The 17,204-nt window shown below is 42.6% G+C and overlaps 2 protein-coding genes across 2 annotated transcripts in view; both read right to left on the reverse strand.

Annotated features, from left to right (window-relative positions):
* LOC126559307 (uncharacterized) overlaps positions 1-10,393 on the reverse strand; it is a 116,388-nt gene extending 105,995 nt beyond the window's left edge. Inside the window, exon 1 of the mRNA XM_050215443.1 lies at positions 10,390-10,393. The gene's annotated coding sequence lies outside the window, so the exon portion shown is untranslated. The remainder of the gene's footprint in view (positions 1-10,389) is intronic.
* LOC126559348 (uncharacterized) overlaps positions 1-17,204 on the reverse strand; it is a 164,006-nt gene that overhangs the window by 46,718 nt on the left and 100,084 nt on the right. The gene's annotated exons all lie outside the window — the stretch shown is intronic.

The raw sequence follows: 17,204 nt of genomic DNA on the forward strand, positions 1-17,204 counted from the left end.
CGTTTGGCTCGCTGCTGCTAACTGCTGCTCAGGTCGAATCCGTTCCACCACTGGGTGCACCGATGCCGGGTTAATTCCATATCTCGCACCGCTGATAGCGAACTCACATTACGACCCGGCCCGATACGAATGCACGCGTATCTTCTGCGGCCGCAGTTTTCGAACTTCCGTCGCGGAGTTCGTTCGGAACGGGGAACACTAGCGTCGGTGCTTCGGCAGACAGGGACCGGCACTAAGCGTGACACTTTTGGGGCGCCCCGGGTAAGGCTGCTCGCAACGATTCGGTTGGTAATGACACTCGCGAGAACATACCCTGGGATACGTTTGGTTACGCTTTACACTTTACACTTGTAAGCGGATGGTGCAGGTGCTGTTGGTTGGTTTGGAAGATAAGAAATGGTTTTGAGAATCAGGAAGTGATTCAAATAAATATTTTATCAGAACGATAATAAAAGGCGTGAAATAAGAAAACCGTTCTTCAATGCTATAAAATAATTTGGATAAATTCGGTCATAAAGCAAGATATTAATTGCTGGAGCATTCTGATAGTAAAAATCAATGCCATCCCTTTCCACACAGTAATTTGCACATTATCTCTTTTTTTTCTTCTCTTTCATCATTTTTTCCCTCACTTCCTCGATCACTCTCGCTTTCTTTCTTCCCTCCCATATGTCTAATTGCTTGTTTGTTGATTTTTTCTTTTTCAGCACTCAACACACTAGGTATTTCTAGAGGAATAACATGTTCACTTCACTCGATTATACACTGGGCAGTTTAATGGCAATTTCTTGGTAATGTTAAACTTTTAAAGACACACACAGACACACACACACACATAGCTGCATAAACATAGTTTAAATTGAATCAAAGATCAAACGACACAACCAGCAGCGAATAACGTGACGCGTACCAACCGAAAAAGGACGATCTGCTCGCGCCAGCAACAGGGCGAAAGCGACCGGGCCGAAGATTAAAGCGCCCAAGCACACGCGATCTCTTGCTGCTCTAATAATGCCGGACACACTATTATTAGACGGGGGTTTGCTTACTCCTCCGTTTAGGTTTGGGTACGCTTCACTTATTTACATTCTCCTTTCGCGTACTGGCGGACACAAACGCTCCCGTACACGTACGATACACACACACACATACACACGAACGCCGGGCGATGGTCACATTTCGCAAGGGACAGTGGACTGCGATTTCCCGAGTCCCACCTGTTTTAGTGCTCGTTAGGCAAACGGTGGATGCTCAAATTTCTTTGCGACAGAGATAGCGAAGCGAGATTTGAGTTGAGTTTGTTGTGGCGAAAGAGACTTTCGCGGCACTGTCACTCCGTTTTGGGTGTGTTGGAAAAGCGCCGGATAGGATCGACGAGTAAGTGGTGGCAGGGCGCGAATGCGTTTGCCCGATTTGACAGGTGGTGCTAGAGCAGAACCTAGACCAGCATTTTTTTTTTTGGCGATCCTCAGCTTTGGGAAGGGAGTAAAAATAAAAAGGAAACGATTTTGAAAGGCCACTGTCACGTTATTTTTTTTATCTTCATCCATCCACTTTCACAACCATTCAGGTCAGATCCACGTAGAATCACTTTTCATATGTTCTATAACTGTTGAAACAAAACTTCTTTTGAGATTAATTGTCACATCCTCCATTACCCTACGGTGGGCCCCCGTCCGGATATTGTGGTGGGGATCGAAGCCCCGGTTGCGATAAACACGGAACACACAACACCAGCTCGGTGACGCCACAGACGACGACGACGACGACGGCAACACTTCCTCACTCGACAGCACCTTTGGGTCGACTAAAAATAAAGTCTAAAAGAAGCTGCAGCGGAAGTCGCACCCGTCTGCTCGCGCATGCCCTAAGCGCTCTCGTGTCGCGGCCGGATTCTCTCATCATCTGGCCACGATACCGACACGCTTTCCTTGCTGTATCCGTACACCGGGACCGGGCGGCATTTAACCGTCTCGCCGGAGAGAAGCGCGTTAATAATAACCTGTATCAGCGTGCGCCAGCCAGCACCGTGGCGTCGTCCTCCCGGGGAATCGATGTGATCGCTCGAACACAACCGGGGAGCGCGAGAGCAACCAGCAGGTGGTGTTCATCCCTTATTTGCGCTCCCACAACATGTTTGTTCGCCCTCTCTCACACACACACACATTCTCTTCTAGATATTCTCTTTTCTCAACGCACACGTTGCGAGCCTGGGAGGATCCTCTCGCCTGTCTGTCTGGCACGAAGGGATGATGCTTATGGCGCGGTTAAATCGTCCTGGGATGGCGGTAAGTAACAAATGTGAAACAAACCGGCCCCGCGGCTAGCCCGATCGATAAATGTCAGCCAGCAGCGAGATTTTTCGGATCGGAAATTTATAGACATTCCTCGACGCGCCACGGAAACCTTCACTCCGGTCCCAGCCACCAACATACATCGTGGAGAGATAGAGAGAGTGAGAGAGCAAGACAGAGAGCGACAGTGAAACGCATCGGGCAGGACAGGTGTGTAATGTGAATGTTGCGCACCGTAACGGGTTGTTGTAAAGATCGTCTTCACCGATCGCAAGGATAACATTTGCCTGTTCGAAACGATGATGATTTATTGGTAGTTGAACTAAAATAACGAAATATCACTCGCAGGGAGAGAGAGGAGGGGGAAAAAATGGAACAGAAAACAAATTCCACCGATTCAAGGTAATGCACAACGTGGCAGTTTGGCAATTATAGTATGCAATGCTCCGTTCGGTCTTTTGCAGCCGGGTAATTATCACAGGTTGTCATTAAACCGTTTTCTTTCCAGATTTTGTGCGAGACGAATGGCATGTTCGCATATGGTTTTCCGTTACACAACAAACTTTTCTGCTAAAATTAAACTAGAACGTGATCTTTGCCGGCTGAATGGAGTCACATTTCACCGCTTAATGAGTGGTCACATCAAGGCCACGGCGGTATGATTATGTTAATGTTTGGATACGTAGATGGCAATCATTTTTTCGATGATGGATGTGAAAATGGTCGATGACTCGATGCGAAAAACTACAGCAACATTACAACATTAGTATTTGATTAGGTGTTATTTTGCACTTCATGTCAAAACAAACTCTGGGATTATTTCTATGTTCTGTAGAATGTTATGTAAAAAGGACCTATTCCATCCAGCAGCACAATGGTGGGCCCAAAAATGAAAAGAAAAATTTAAGCATCTTGAGCAAAATATGTCTCTCAAGCTAAATGTAAATAATCGAATGACCCTCGAAGCTATTTATCAATTCTTTCCGCACGGCCCTGCCCAGCCGTAAACTGATCGGTTCTCAAAAGTACGGTTTGAGGATACACATAAAGCACTTCAGTTTCAGCATTTCAATTGCCATCACCATCCACGCCATCCACGCTACACGCGGCTATAAAATTGGCTACCCGTAAGTCCTTCGCACAACATTGAAGGGCACGATCTTGAAGTGTTGTGTTTGGTTGGAGCAAGTCCAAACAATTACAGGATATAGCCTGGACGCTCCTGCTTACCAGCTATACTTCAGCTCCGAGAGGATGTTGATGACTTGATGGCAAAACAAGGAGCAAACGAAACGGCAAAGTCAAACTTTGCGTACTAATGCGCTTACTTTTCCATCGATGGAAGCAAGTATGGAAATAGGAGAAAAGAACAATAAAAGGAAACACACTTTTGTTCGAAACAATAAAAAAAAAGAAGCTTTCTCCATTTTTCTAAGAAAACCCAATAAAATTTGAGGGAATAGACGGTTAAGTGGGAAGGTGTTGAAGGAGCGAAAAACTTTTTGTTCTATCGGTCAAACGGTGCATCCAGTCGGGATGTGTTGCGAAGACTTTCTTTTTGTGTTTTCTTTTCTATATTTCTCTTTCATCTTGACAGCCGAACGAGCGTCTTTTCGCCGCCGGCCAGCTTGGCCGGGTGAGATACCACATCCATCCATCCATCCGAGCCGAACCGTAATTCAATTAACACTAATCAATCAACGATCGACGGCTGAAAGAAGAACGTTCTCGCCATTCTCACGTGTTTGGTTGTCTGTGAATGAACGTCTGCGTTAGGAGATGTTTTTTTTTCTTCTCTCTGTTTTGTTTCACTCTGTTAGCAGAGATAATTGGAAACGGCCCGACTTGAACCAATTGAACTTCAATAGTAAGTTTTACCATCAAACCCCGGAGGCTCTCGCTCGTGGACTAGCGCCGCATACGCCGCGGATCCAAAACGCTTCCAAGAATCATGAAAACATACGATTTGGTGTTGATAAAATGGGGCAGCTTTTACTGATGGTTGGCGCTGGCTAGACGTGTAACCACACCGCTAGCAGACGCATTTTTTCGCTGGTCACTTTTATGAGCCTTGAGGCCCGTAACTGGACAGTCCCGCGAGACCAAGGCACGATAAACACCCAAACCGCGAACGATTTCATACACTTTCGTCGCTCGTCAGTGGCCACGGTTTCGTGTTGGGTGGCAATGGTGCGGTACAAATGACCGGATGGTAAGGAGTATTTTAAAGAAAACGGATCGCTGATGACGAAAATGGCATTTGGAATTAGAAGGCAACGACTTTGCGTTCTATTCTGTAATTGTTCTAATGAATATCTTGACTGCTTGACTTTGTGTTTTTTTTTTAATTTAATCCAACGAACGGCATTCTAAAGCCAAACATTTAAAATATAACCCCATCATACGCATGCAAGCATGTTCCATTCCCCCCCCCCCCTCCCCTCCTCATTTCGCCAAAACACGTGGCGCACGCGCATCATCGCACTAACCAAAACTAAACCGCATGGACGCTGGTCGAGTTTTTTGAAAAATGTCTATTTTTACCATAACACCCAAGCCGGCGGAAGGTTGGTTACGACGCGCGTTTCACTTATTTCGGGACATGGGGTTTGCCCTTACTTTGACCACCCGAATGACACCCTACCCGTGCCACCTTCCCTACTCCTGCGCCATCCATCCAGGACACGGTGAGGTCGCAAACGTTGTTGTTGAGTGTGCAATATTTTTCGACCTCATCAGAACGCGCATCCGTCGTCTGAAGCGTTAGGAATTTAGAAACTCGTAAAACACTCACCCCCAAAACACCCGCGCTCGTGTCCGCCAGTCGCTTGCTTCCCCAGGGGGGGAGCGAAACGATCGCTAAACAAATGATCTCCCAGACAAAACGCGTGTGGTTAAACCTTTCATCGGGCGGTTCATAGTGGGCCCAACGGGATGATTAAATACTCAAGTCTCTGCCTAGTTGGCCAACTCAATTGTTTGTAGTTCTTTTCTTTTTTCTTTTGCTTCTTGCGAATCGCATGATAAACGTTCATGCTGTGAGCAAATAATAAGTTTGTTGTACAGAAAAGTGGAGCTGCTGAATTCTGGTTGAAATTTAGCTACTAAAAAGTGCACCGGAATTTGTTATGTTGCCGTCTGCATCCGTCACGAGTCCGAAATTGTGCCAAGGCAAACAACAACAATAGCAAAAGAGCTTCCCTTAACTAAACCTTTTGCGTACACAGTTGGAACAATGCAGGGTCCAGTGGCATGATACGGTAGAAGGCATTGAATTCGAGCATACAAGATATGAGATTTGCCCCAGGGCGTCTTCGTTTGTGGACAGTGCGTGCAGGATTATGGACCGGTTTTTGTCATAAGATAAAAGTAGCCTGACAATCGTGTTGGCATACGTAGCTTGCAACACCCAGCATTGAGCATGGGCGCGCACCGTTTATCGGTTTTGCTTCAGTGTTATCCGCAAAATTTATGATCGATAAGCCTGAAGGAATCTATGACGCCGCAAAGTGTGATTGATCATGGTGGGAACTGTTCGCTTTAAGATGAGAGGGTAGAGAAGGCAGCAAGCAGGTGGTGTTGGTTATGTCATAATTATAGTATCGGCTTGGGAGTGTTTAAATCGCTTGAACGGTGCCTGTTAACCTTCAGTTATGGGGATTTTGAGGTAGAGAGGGGTTTAGCACATCTCTTGCTAGGGACTGTTTTACGAGTGGAAGTTACATCGAGATGCCAAGCGTCATGTAATTGTAACAAGTAAAATATATACTAAGATAAGATACTTGAAATGAATAATTTTACTCGAGATTCGTTATTTTTTCTGATGCTTAATAATGTTTTAAGTGTATAACAAAAAATAACTCATTTCTGTCACAACTCTACTAGAAAGACTTTGTTAAGATTGTAAGCACGCATTTTAAAACAATTCTATTGCTTCTACTGCAATATTAACGAAAGATAAACCAATAATTAACTAAATGATAATTAAAGCAAAAAAAGTTCATCAAACTTATGGTTTTTTTTTTGTGACAGCAATTCACTATGGTAGATTTTTATTAAATGAAAGTCATGATAAAATAGCGTTGCACAAATGTGTAATTTAAAAAAATAAATAATACTTCTTTTTCATCGCAAAAAAACAAACAATAAGCCGAAGTGTTACTAGATCCTACTTGGAACATTAAAAATAAATTGAAATAATTTAAGTCACGTGCTGGAATGTTCAATAAAAAGTAAATAAATAAAATATATAAGAGAAATACAATCATTTTTCAGATCCATTGGGGATGCTAAATCGATGAACATTTTTTATTTCAAACTTCTAATACTAATATTTTGCCTCTGCATCAAGCATTTAGCATTTTAATTTTACATTTTCATTTTCAAAATTTATATTTTTTTGTAAGATATTCTTTGTTATTATTTAAAAATATTTGAAATACAATTTATTTCATTCTTTTGAAAACCAAATCGAATTACAATCAAAAGGCATGGAATGGCATGGAATAGGTAATATTTATGGAAAAAAATCTTATTTGCTTTGTATTTCGTAGAAGAGCTCTTGCTTTACATAATTTGAATCTTCTATAATTTGAAACGTCTACAAACATATAATTTCAGTACGACAGGATGGAGGTTTTATGAGTTTTTGTTTCACAAAATTCCAAATTTTACTTTTAAATATTCCTAAATATTTTATCTATATGTGTATCGTATGTTTGAACAAAATTATTGTCATGATCACACGACAAGCTCGTGGCAAGACACTGAAGATGTTTAGTGAAGACACACGAGGGAAAAATATTACATCTGCAGTGTCGGCCTTGACGAAGCATTATGAAGCTTCACCACACGCCCAAAAGAACATACCACCAGAGGAAAATGTTACAATCAACGGCTTAATCCCGTTTCTATTAAAATTCCCATCTCAAATCACTGAACTGAAACAATCGCCCAACAGGGACGACCGAACAACATTCGCTAGATCAGGACGTCCTTGCGGCAACCGTACGTTGACACAATCGAACCACCAACCTTACCGAATAAAAACACAAACGCACGCACACCGAGTAAGCAAAAGCTATAAAGATCAAAATAAATCCGACGCACTATCATCGAAGGATTTAGTGAGATTGTGAGATTCCTGAGCGTTACAATCTGCCCCGAGGACACGAACGATTTTACGTACCAGCGGGAAATAAGGAATTAATGTGAGCTGTAACCCTTAAAGCTGTGCCGATTCATACCGGTCACAGCAGCATAATTGTTTGCCACTGGTGCTAACCCGGCAGGTACAGTGCTTCCTTAAAAAGTGGCAACAACCGAATTGTCCGATCCATAATTCTCCCTGCGTTTTCAAACGACCGGCACAGAACTTTCATCCACGATGTTCCTTCCCGTGGTAAGACTACCGTGTCGAGTCCACTGCTGTCGCGAAAATAAAATTAAACTATTGTATTAACTGCCTCCATACACTGTACCGTGCGTGTTTCGTATGCGTCACTCCCTCTTGCTCTACATCATTTCAATTGTTCTTGTGGTGATGTCCCTTTCTTTCGCCATTTTATGAGCAAAACATACCACGTTTAGCAATTGTTTCCATTGGTGGAGAGAGAGAGAGAACGAAAGAGAATACAGGGGGTTTTCCTTACTTTCTGTTCTCCCCCCGGTCGTGTATTGTTTGCAGCATTATTTTTATGCACCTTATTCATCGCTCCGTCTGCGTTTGCACAGCCACCGCCAAGGGTAGTGGTGAACACATGCACACGATGTACGTGTGCCACAGGAGCAACCCCGCACGACTGAACCGCAGTCGGCGTTGGCGAACAGTGTGCCACGGAGGAGCTGTGGCGAGCGCATCCGTTTCGTTCTCTTGCCGTGGGGGATTTTACAGCTTTGCCAGAGTAAATCTGATTAAAAGCAGCTTCGTCCGGTTATTATGCGGGTGCAGTAAAACCTCTGGTGGAGCTCTGGTTCTGTTAGTTCTTTAGCCAGTGCTAGTGGGTGGGTGAAAATGCCCATTGCCCTGACCGGCGTGGCACCGGGATCGATGACGTTAGTAGAGAATCCTGCTGCACGAAGGATAAATTGCTTACGGTCGAGATCAAGGGTGAATCACAATGGGTATCATCACCGTGCAGCAGAATGATTAACTTCACTGTGTACGATCACCGGTATGTGGATCATCAACTGCAGTGTGAAAAGAGGTGATTCATTCGCATGGTACCGGTGTATTCTGCCAGATGAAATGCATTTATAAGCTTCAGATAACATTGCTTTGATAATGAAACTACGAAGGAGTGTGAGAAAATAGCAGACACGAGGCACTGGTTGATCCCTGCAGACGTAAACATGTCGCAGATTATACCAGTTTCTTCAGAGCAGATGCTTGAAATGTTAATTATGGACAATCAGTTTTTGTAACCATTTAACATTCTGGTTAGAAAACGTAGAATGTAAAAAATACAGAGTATTTCACAGTATCGGAAACATTTTTTATCAACAAAACAAATGCTTTGAAAAGCTCGTTCAAAAATATAATATAAAATGATAGAGTGAATAAGTCTCCTAAAGAACTACTAATATTCTTACCATAGAGACCATACGTCATTTAAGAAAACTTGTATGAATCATTCAGAGATATTAAAGATTTTTTATTTGTATGAGAGCATGACGGCTCTCCGCCGCTTTAGAACATTAAAGAATTTTTCTCATAAAAAATTTATGTTTATAAGTTTTAGCCGAAATCTTCCAAAAAGGAGATGCTTTATTCGTAACAAATGTTGCTAACACTTGTAAGAAAATCGACTCGAGAGTCGTTGTGTATGGTATTAAGTAATTAAAAAAGGTGACAAAAAGAAAGCAATCTCCGTTTTCTTCAAGTCTACTTGTAGAGTCTTGTCTGAGTTCGGTCAGTGTGCCAATTTCCTGCGGTCTTAGAGCACCATTAACAAGGTGACGAGCTCAGATCATGGTCGGTAATAAATCTTCTTTAAACTGCAAATGCTTTCCTTTATCGTTCTGAGTATTTTTCAGTTATTTATTTCTAACGGAATTAACGCAACCAACCTGTCAAACATAGTTGAACGTAAAAATAAAACATTATTAAAGCAATGTTTCAAGCAACATAAACGATTCTGAAGTGAATTCAATTAACTACACACACATATGATTCAAAAGAAGGGTTATTTGACTCTTGACTACAGTTTGATGTGCTGTTTGTGTGTTAATCTTACGCAAAACACCCGGAAGACTTCTGCCTGGAAACTGGCACGATGTAAAGATTATGTTTACACAAAAGACTAAACCCTGCTGTGCCGGTGCAAGTGCTGTTGATTGTCACAATGCAATAAAATCACGATCATCGTCACGTTTTTCACTCCAAGTCCAGTTGCACCGGCCTGTTTGCTGCCATATTTATTGAGCAAATATTGACTCCGTGTCGGTTTGCTGCCTCTGAGTCGACAGGCGATTAATGCAACCGCTGCCGGTGTAGCACCGTCTTCTCTGCATAATGATCTACCGTGCGACAAGAAATGGCTGTGTTTAATTACATACATTCTCGCCTGCCAGACGCAACGAATGGTTTTAATTCGACACCGAATAAGTTAACCAGCTACTAGCACTACCACTACTACAATCTGGTGCAAAACAGACGTACTACGGTTCGGTACTACCACAATGTTTTGCCCACCACAAGTAGTTGCCAGCGTTTCAGATTTACGTCCACCAAGAACATCGTGCGAGAGGCGTCTGTCTTCCATCTTCAAACCCTCAAGCAGGGCTAGTATGTTTGCCCGGGGCTTTGGTCAACCGTAACGCGAGCTCCGAACCGTCCGGTGCGTCAGCGAGTGGACAGAAAAGGCCATCGTGCTGCTTTGCGCTGGTGCGCGGTTTTTTTTTTTCGCGCCGAGCGGCAATTAATTTAAATCTACAAGAAAAGTGACGATCTACTTTCATGAAGACGGGAGCAGAAAAAAAAAATAAAAACAAAACCTCACCTAGCGTTGGGGATGGGGATGATGTTGGTGGGCACCTTGCCTCAAACACTACCATTTACATATGGGAAACGAAACAAAAAGATTCACGCATAAACGGGTTGACCAATATCGCTCGTACCGCTTCGTACCGCGGTGCGGAAGACAAACGATCTCCCCGGAAGAAGGGAGGGGACAGATAAAAATACACAATCTAATGGTTTTGGCCTACTGTATCGCGCGAGTCGTGACATCTTCACGACCACCACCGGCGTCCTGCCGGCATCTCCGGATTGGCGCAATCAGCACATACACTTTTGCCTTGGTCGGTGCGCACGCCTTTGCTGACAGATGAGCGTCATTTTGTAATTTTATAACCATTCCGTTTGTACGGTGAACGTAGTGCCCACCACCAACGGGTGAATCTGTCCATCAAATGGCTTTCGGACAAAACGGAAAGGATAACGTTACGCCGTTTGTCATCAATACGGTGGGCGATACCAGGTGGATAAGCTTCACCGGCGACAATGCGATGACCACGTCGACGTAAACGCATGTCGTCGATACAACCGTTCAGTTTCGGTGTCTGATATAATGACACAAAGTTATCGGTAGAGAATTGGATGTTCTAAGGCTATAATTTTTAAATCATATTATGTACGTAGTCCGATTTAACACGACGTGATAATCCGAAGCCTGAAGGTAACAGTGTTTCACCACCAATGGTCCCGGAGGACAGCATATCGCAGATAAAGTGTCCGATTCCTCGAACGATCAGTGTGTCACGCTACCCCCTCCGTTTTGATACATACTCTATGCTCTAGAGCTCTTCGCGTGATAATTACACAACAAAGACGCGCGCAACCAAGTTTCAGTGATTTGTTTTAGATTTCAGTTTGTCACGAAACACAAACTGCTGGTGCTAGTATTTTTGGCAGCAATAATTATTCGCCCTGTGGTTCGCTGAATGCGGGCAGGAGTGGTAAGCGGAAAGGAAACGCCGGAGCCGGAGGAGGAACAAATAACTGCGGAAGGTGGGCTTTAATTGCTAAATTAAGCTTGTGCTTATGAAATGTTAATTTACTCATGCTTTTTAACTTGCAGAATGGGAGACAAAGAGCTAAAGCATTTGCTTTGTAAATGTAATAGCTGCTTCTATTGGCGTAATTGTATGCTTTGTTTGTGTTATTGTGATTTAGTTTTATGCTTTAAGGTTCGTTAAAGTGAGGCAAAGTGTTTTGAATGCTTTCACGATTGATCTGAATCAACTGCCAATTTAAAAGATTAAAACTAGTGTTTACACTACGCCATTATATTTACACTTGTAACACATAAGCCATTCCAACCACAATGATCGTTTTAATGCCTGTTTTATGTCACAGTAACGCATGTAAATGTTGCCATATTTTTAGTGCTCGCCAAAGAAATGTGCGTTTGTGTGAGATAGAATTTAGAATGAAATAATTATCACTACATGATTAGCTCGCTAGCAGCGTACTGGCCGGCAAAAGGGCCGATCGTGACTACGCATCCCGAAAATAAATACCATTTTGCTTCAACAACTGTAAAACCTTGCAAAACGATGAACGAGCAGAGCCCATTAATTTATCTCGAATACTCCATTTTCCTAGCTTGGGTTAGGAGTGGTTTTTTTTTATTTAAAGAGCAGGAAACTAAATTTATCTTCACTATGATACACCACCACCCATTGGACATGAAAGTTTGCGCTTGACTTTGAACGAAACCTGTCCGATCGGATGCTCGGACGCTATTATGCTTCCACGAAATGCTTCCTTGTGGCAACAGCAGAGTTCTATGATCTGTGCTGAAAATTGACGAATATTTTAGAGTAGATTTCGAGTGATCTTTCATCAAACGATTTGCCTGTACGTACGGTGAACTGTGTTTGTTCGAGCTCACCATTTCATCCCAAGGTTAATGTACAAAAGAGGTGCTTGTAGGCAATCACTATCAGTTAGCGAAGACAAAGTTAGAAGCAAATTTTGTCATGAATTATCGTACGGCTTATAAAGTTTTTTGTTGATAACTTTATGTTCAAGTGTTACACTGAAGACGACTTTTTCACAAAACCAAGAACCGTAAATAACATATCACCCTTCCTACATTCAATCGAGCCCTCTCTGAGTGACATTTGCCACATTCGTTACACCGTTTGACAGTTTTCATCGGTAACAAACGGCCTGAAAGGGGAAAATGATTTCCCACAACACTGTAACCGATAACCGGTGGCAAAAAGCGTTAAGCACTGTGCTGGGTGTCAGCTGTTTGATCGTAAATCTTTGCCCCATTTCAACCTTGAGACGTGGATTTAGAGTGCCGGGCTAGTACTGCCCGGGAGTGGATTGCGCTACTGCTATGAACCGATGCTCGAGCAGCAACGTTAGAACGTGGGAAACACGTGGTCACCTGCTGACAGCCTGCCGGGAAGACCCATGATAAGCTAATTCATTTTCTCACAAGCACGGCTCACATTGCCGACTGTTGTGCGTGTGTTTTTCGAGAATGTCCAGTCGGAATGTCCGGTTCACCGGAAACCATTATGGGTATGATTTAAAAAATCAAAATGACACAAATCTTAAAACCCTGCTGAAGCGATACGACCTGTCGTTACCAATGTAATGGCATCAATCTCAACAGTATCCCTTTTCAAACACTGCCCAGTAGTCGAAGGAGTTCCTTAGCACACGCATTTTGTTGAGGTGAGGACCTTTCTGGTAACACCAACACACAAAAAACCTTCTCAAACAAATTCCTTACAAAACGGAACGTGAGGGACACGTGGGGCGAGAATAGCAGGGAAAACGAGCGTGCAAACAAATTATCCCTTCCCAAAGAACGAGCCCGGTTTAATGGGCCATTTTGGAGAAATTGGTTCGTTTCACCCTCGAAAAAAACCTCTGTCCGCCGGAAACGTTTATCCTCGTTCGTCGCTTCAAACAAGGATTCGGACCAAACGCCCACACGGCGCCATCTGTCGGATCTGCCGAAAGATCGAAACGTCAAGCGGTGGGACGTTTGTCGTAACTCGTAAAAAAAATGGGACACTTTTTCTCAGGCCGTTTCTCTTCACGGTAGGCACAGTAGGCCGACACGCACGCGGGAATCACGATCGGCCTATACGTATCCCATTTCAGTTTTGTTAGCTATATAAAGAAAAAAGCCACGCGTTAGCACACAGCCAAGCATGCTCACTGTTGTGGTTTCCCTTGAAGGCAAACTGAGCTACCAGAAACTGGAGCGCTTGAGCCGAACGGACAGAAGGGGCAGAGCAAAAAAAAACTTTTCACCCAAAATGTTTGATGCATCCAAAATGAAGCACCGAGGTAGCAGTATTAAGCCGGTATCCAAAAACGTGCCAGAAGACGTGACAAAAATCAACATCCGGTTGAGAAGTTGTTCTGTTTTCTGTTTCACAGTTTGGATGATGTGCGGTGATGACGATTCTTGGAGCCAAAGGATATGAGACATTCGGCCATCAATGGCATTCCGAACAGGGAAGGTTTACTACCAGGTTAACGCATTTTTAGCGTGCCTATCGAAAGCAATTTGTTTGTGTTAACATATCAGTAAGATTTCGTCTTTCGACTTCTTAAGCAATTTTCTGATGACATTCATCTACTACAAACTACTATAAAAAGTTCAACAAATCAGTTCTAAAAAGCAAAAGCAGTTATGCTTATCATACAAAAAAAGACAGCAGATTTACAACATCTCACATTCAAGGTTTCAGTTTAGTTTCAACTTTAGAAATTTAATGATCCGATTGCATGCTGGGATGGCAATAAAATTGCTCCACTTTATACGCATAACTTTATGAGCTAATTAACCTGCTGTGGTTGCAGCTTGATGTTGGATTTTGCTGATGCATTAACAGGTTGTCCGGTGAGAAATTATTATCAGAACTCACCAAATGCGGAGTCTTCTTTTTTACAGGCGGTTAAATAGAGTATTAAAATAACTTGTTAATCTTATTTTAATGTTTATTTAATTAATGAACGAAAAACACATCAAACAAGCTTGATAAGCCAGTTTCTGCTGCAAATGCTGTTTGAATGCATTCAGTGGGCCTAGCGTGCCTGATTTTAAAAAGGCTATAAAATTACTATACTCAACGTACATCAACTCAAAGCCATTCATAAGAATAATATTAAATTTTTTACACAAAAAAAATCTATTCGAAACATCATTAATCATACAACATCCTGCACTTGTAGGCACAGAAAATTAGAAAGCACATACAGGGAAACTAAAAATAAATCAATAAGCCACGTACAGCCTAGCCAGTTAGCAAAACAGGTCGAAAAAGTTGCTTGTAATATTTTCCATATAGTCAACGGAACGATATGTCGAAGCATCTTTCTACCTTAATCAGGCTCTATAAAGATAGGCTTCTAGGAATTTGCTTAATATCACAACGTCCATTGACTCTTTTTGTACTTTTTGTCAATGTTTTTTCGCCCATCCAAAAGAAAATTGGTAATCATTTTCCCCACCTCAGCTTGTCCCTTTTCCTTTTGCTATCTTCCCTCTGCGCCTGCGTCACTGTACGTGCATACATGTCCTTTCACAGCGAGCGATCCTAAAGAGGAATATTTATTGGGAGCAGCCAATGTTGTGTGTTCGTTACTGGCCCTAAATAATATTAAAGTAATATGGACGTTATTTGGGGGCATTTGTTTTCCCCGTTTACCGTAGTAAATCGTTTCATTTTACGTAAGCCAAGATTGCGTTTAGTTAATAATAGAAGTATAAAATATTTTTTAAAGTATGTTATTTAAATTTAATATTGCTACTTTATGCCGAATCCCAAAATGAAGTATTCCTCTGCACCAAACTACACTCGTAGCTTTCCATACCCAACTCAGTGATGATAATTTTCATTGAAGAAGCGGATGCAATTTATTACCACTCTACTCGGCATGGGCATGTAATTGAAAAGGTACCGCATCATCGGCAACAGCACGACCGAAGTGCATGAAATGCATTGCTCGCGAACGTCATCGTAGATCATCGATGTTTTGCGAGGCGAATAATGTCGTTCGACGTTCGCAGTCAAAACCAGTTCACCAGTGCCGTATGCTACAGGCACAGCATCCCTACCCGAAAGCATCAATTAAAGCGAATGAAACCTTGCATTGCCTTTTGTCTTCATCGGTTTCCACTTCTCGTCCGCTAAAACATTTCGCACAACCTCCCCAACTAATGACATCTTTCCGTCCGTGGTGCGTGGAGTGGTGGTGCGTATTTCAAATCATCTGTCCGGTGAAATAACGATACATCACCCACCCGAAACCCCATTGCTCCTGGCAGGTCGAATCGAAAAGCTAGTCGACAGTAGCGCAGCGTAAAAAAAAAAAAAGAAGTATGCAACAGTGCACGTGGCCATCGACACACACGTGGAGGTCGTTGTCGATACATTCTCGATACCTGCACTTGGTTGCTGCGAAACCATAGCTCAGCTATTCGCTTATTACTTTTGCTTCTGCGACTGACTCTACGGTGCTGATGACGAGTTGCGTACATTCTAGTGGAAAGGTGATTTTTTTTGTTATTTGCAAACAATTCCCCGAGCGATTTAATTCAGAAGTTTCACTAAAGGCATTTGCTTTTGTCACACTTGTGTGATCGTTACTAGTTTGTATGGAGTCGAAGAACGTATTTCAATCAGCCATGCCTTTTCACCATCAGAGTTTAAAAAAAAATGTTTTAAATATTTAAAAAAATAATAATAAAATAAAGTAGGAAAAAGGGTTGATATTAATCAAACTCTTTCTATCGTTTTTATGGCTAAATTATGACAAAATTCAAAAAATAAATTTTGCAAAGCGTTTTTTTTACGGCAACTCATAATCTCTTCATGGTTTTCTCTCAGAGATGAATATATAAAATCTTTTTTTTTCCAATTACCAGTCTATTAAGCATCATTTTACCATAAATTGATCGTAAATTCAAAGCTTATGGGCACAAGCAATCCATGTCACGAAAAGTTTCATAAAATTTCACCTGTGCTTTAAGCAATCACATGTTCATCCTTTTCCCATCTCTTCAAGAGGGCGCATTTTGTCTTCACGCTTCCAGCGCCTCAGTTTTAAGCATGCCTTATTTGCGGAATGTTATCCGTGTATCACCATCAACATCATCATCCTCGTCGCCGTGCTGCTTCATCGCGACGTGAGCTCATCATTTGCAATGCTCATCTCGCCTCATTCTTCCCATCCGGGCGACAAGCGAGCGACCCAGCACAAATGGGTACACAAAATGTTGCTCAACCGCTCAGGTGTTTAGCTAACAGGGGGCGCCCCAAAATGGTCGTTTGTGGCACCAAAGACAGGTGGGCGCGCCCATCGTCTTGGCACGATGATGACGTTACCCCCCGCCGCCGGTGTTTTTCTTTTCTTTTGTTTTCCATCTTTATCGGTACGGCTTCACGTAAGGACATACCGCTGCAGACGCTAGAAGAAAGCAGGGTTGCATGTGAAGGTGGTCGTTCCGAGCAATAATTACAAGACAGTGCCCGGTGAGAATCGTTTAAAATCGTGTTCACTCGAGTGTACATACATAGTCACGGCGAAGGTTGTTTTGTGCGGAGTGTTTCACTTTCATCTGTTGTTTAGTGCACTGTAGAACGGAGAATTGAAATCGGATCTAGAAAACGGAACCGGACAATCACTGTTATGTGTGTATGTGAATGTGAGGTTAAAGGGAAAGCGATCGATCCACGTTTCATGAAAAATCGTTTCATTTCATCGCAGAAAGATATTCGAGAACGTAACGATCTTGCGGCGATCGTAATAAAAGTGGGTAGAGGGTTGGGCGTGAAATTTGGACCATTGGACAGCTTAATGTGGTTTGACTTGAGGGGGCATTGAGTTAGTTTGCAGATGCAGAATGTTGGATAATTACTTTGAAATGC

This window comes from Anopheles maculipalpis, chromosome 2RL, assembly GCF_943734695.1.
Source record: "Anopheles maculipalpis chromosome 2RL, idAnoMacuDA_375_x, whole genome shotgun sequence".
Lineage (NCBI taxonomy): Eukaryota > Metazoa > Arthropoda > Insecta > Diptera > Culicidae > Anopheles > Anopheles maculipalpis.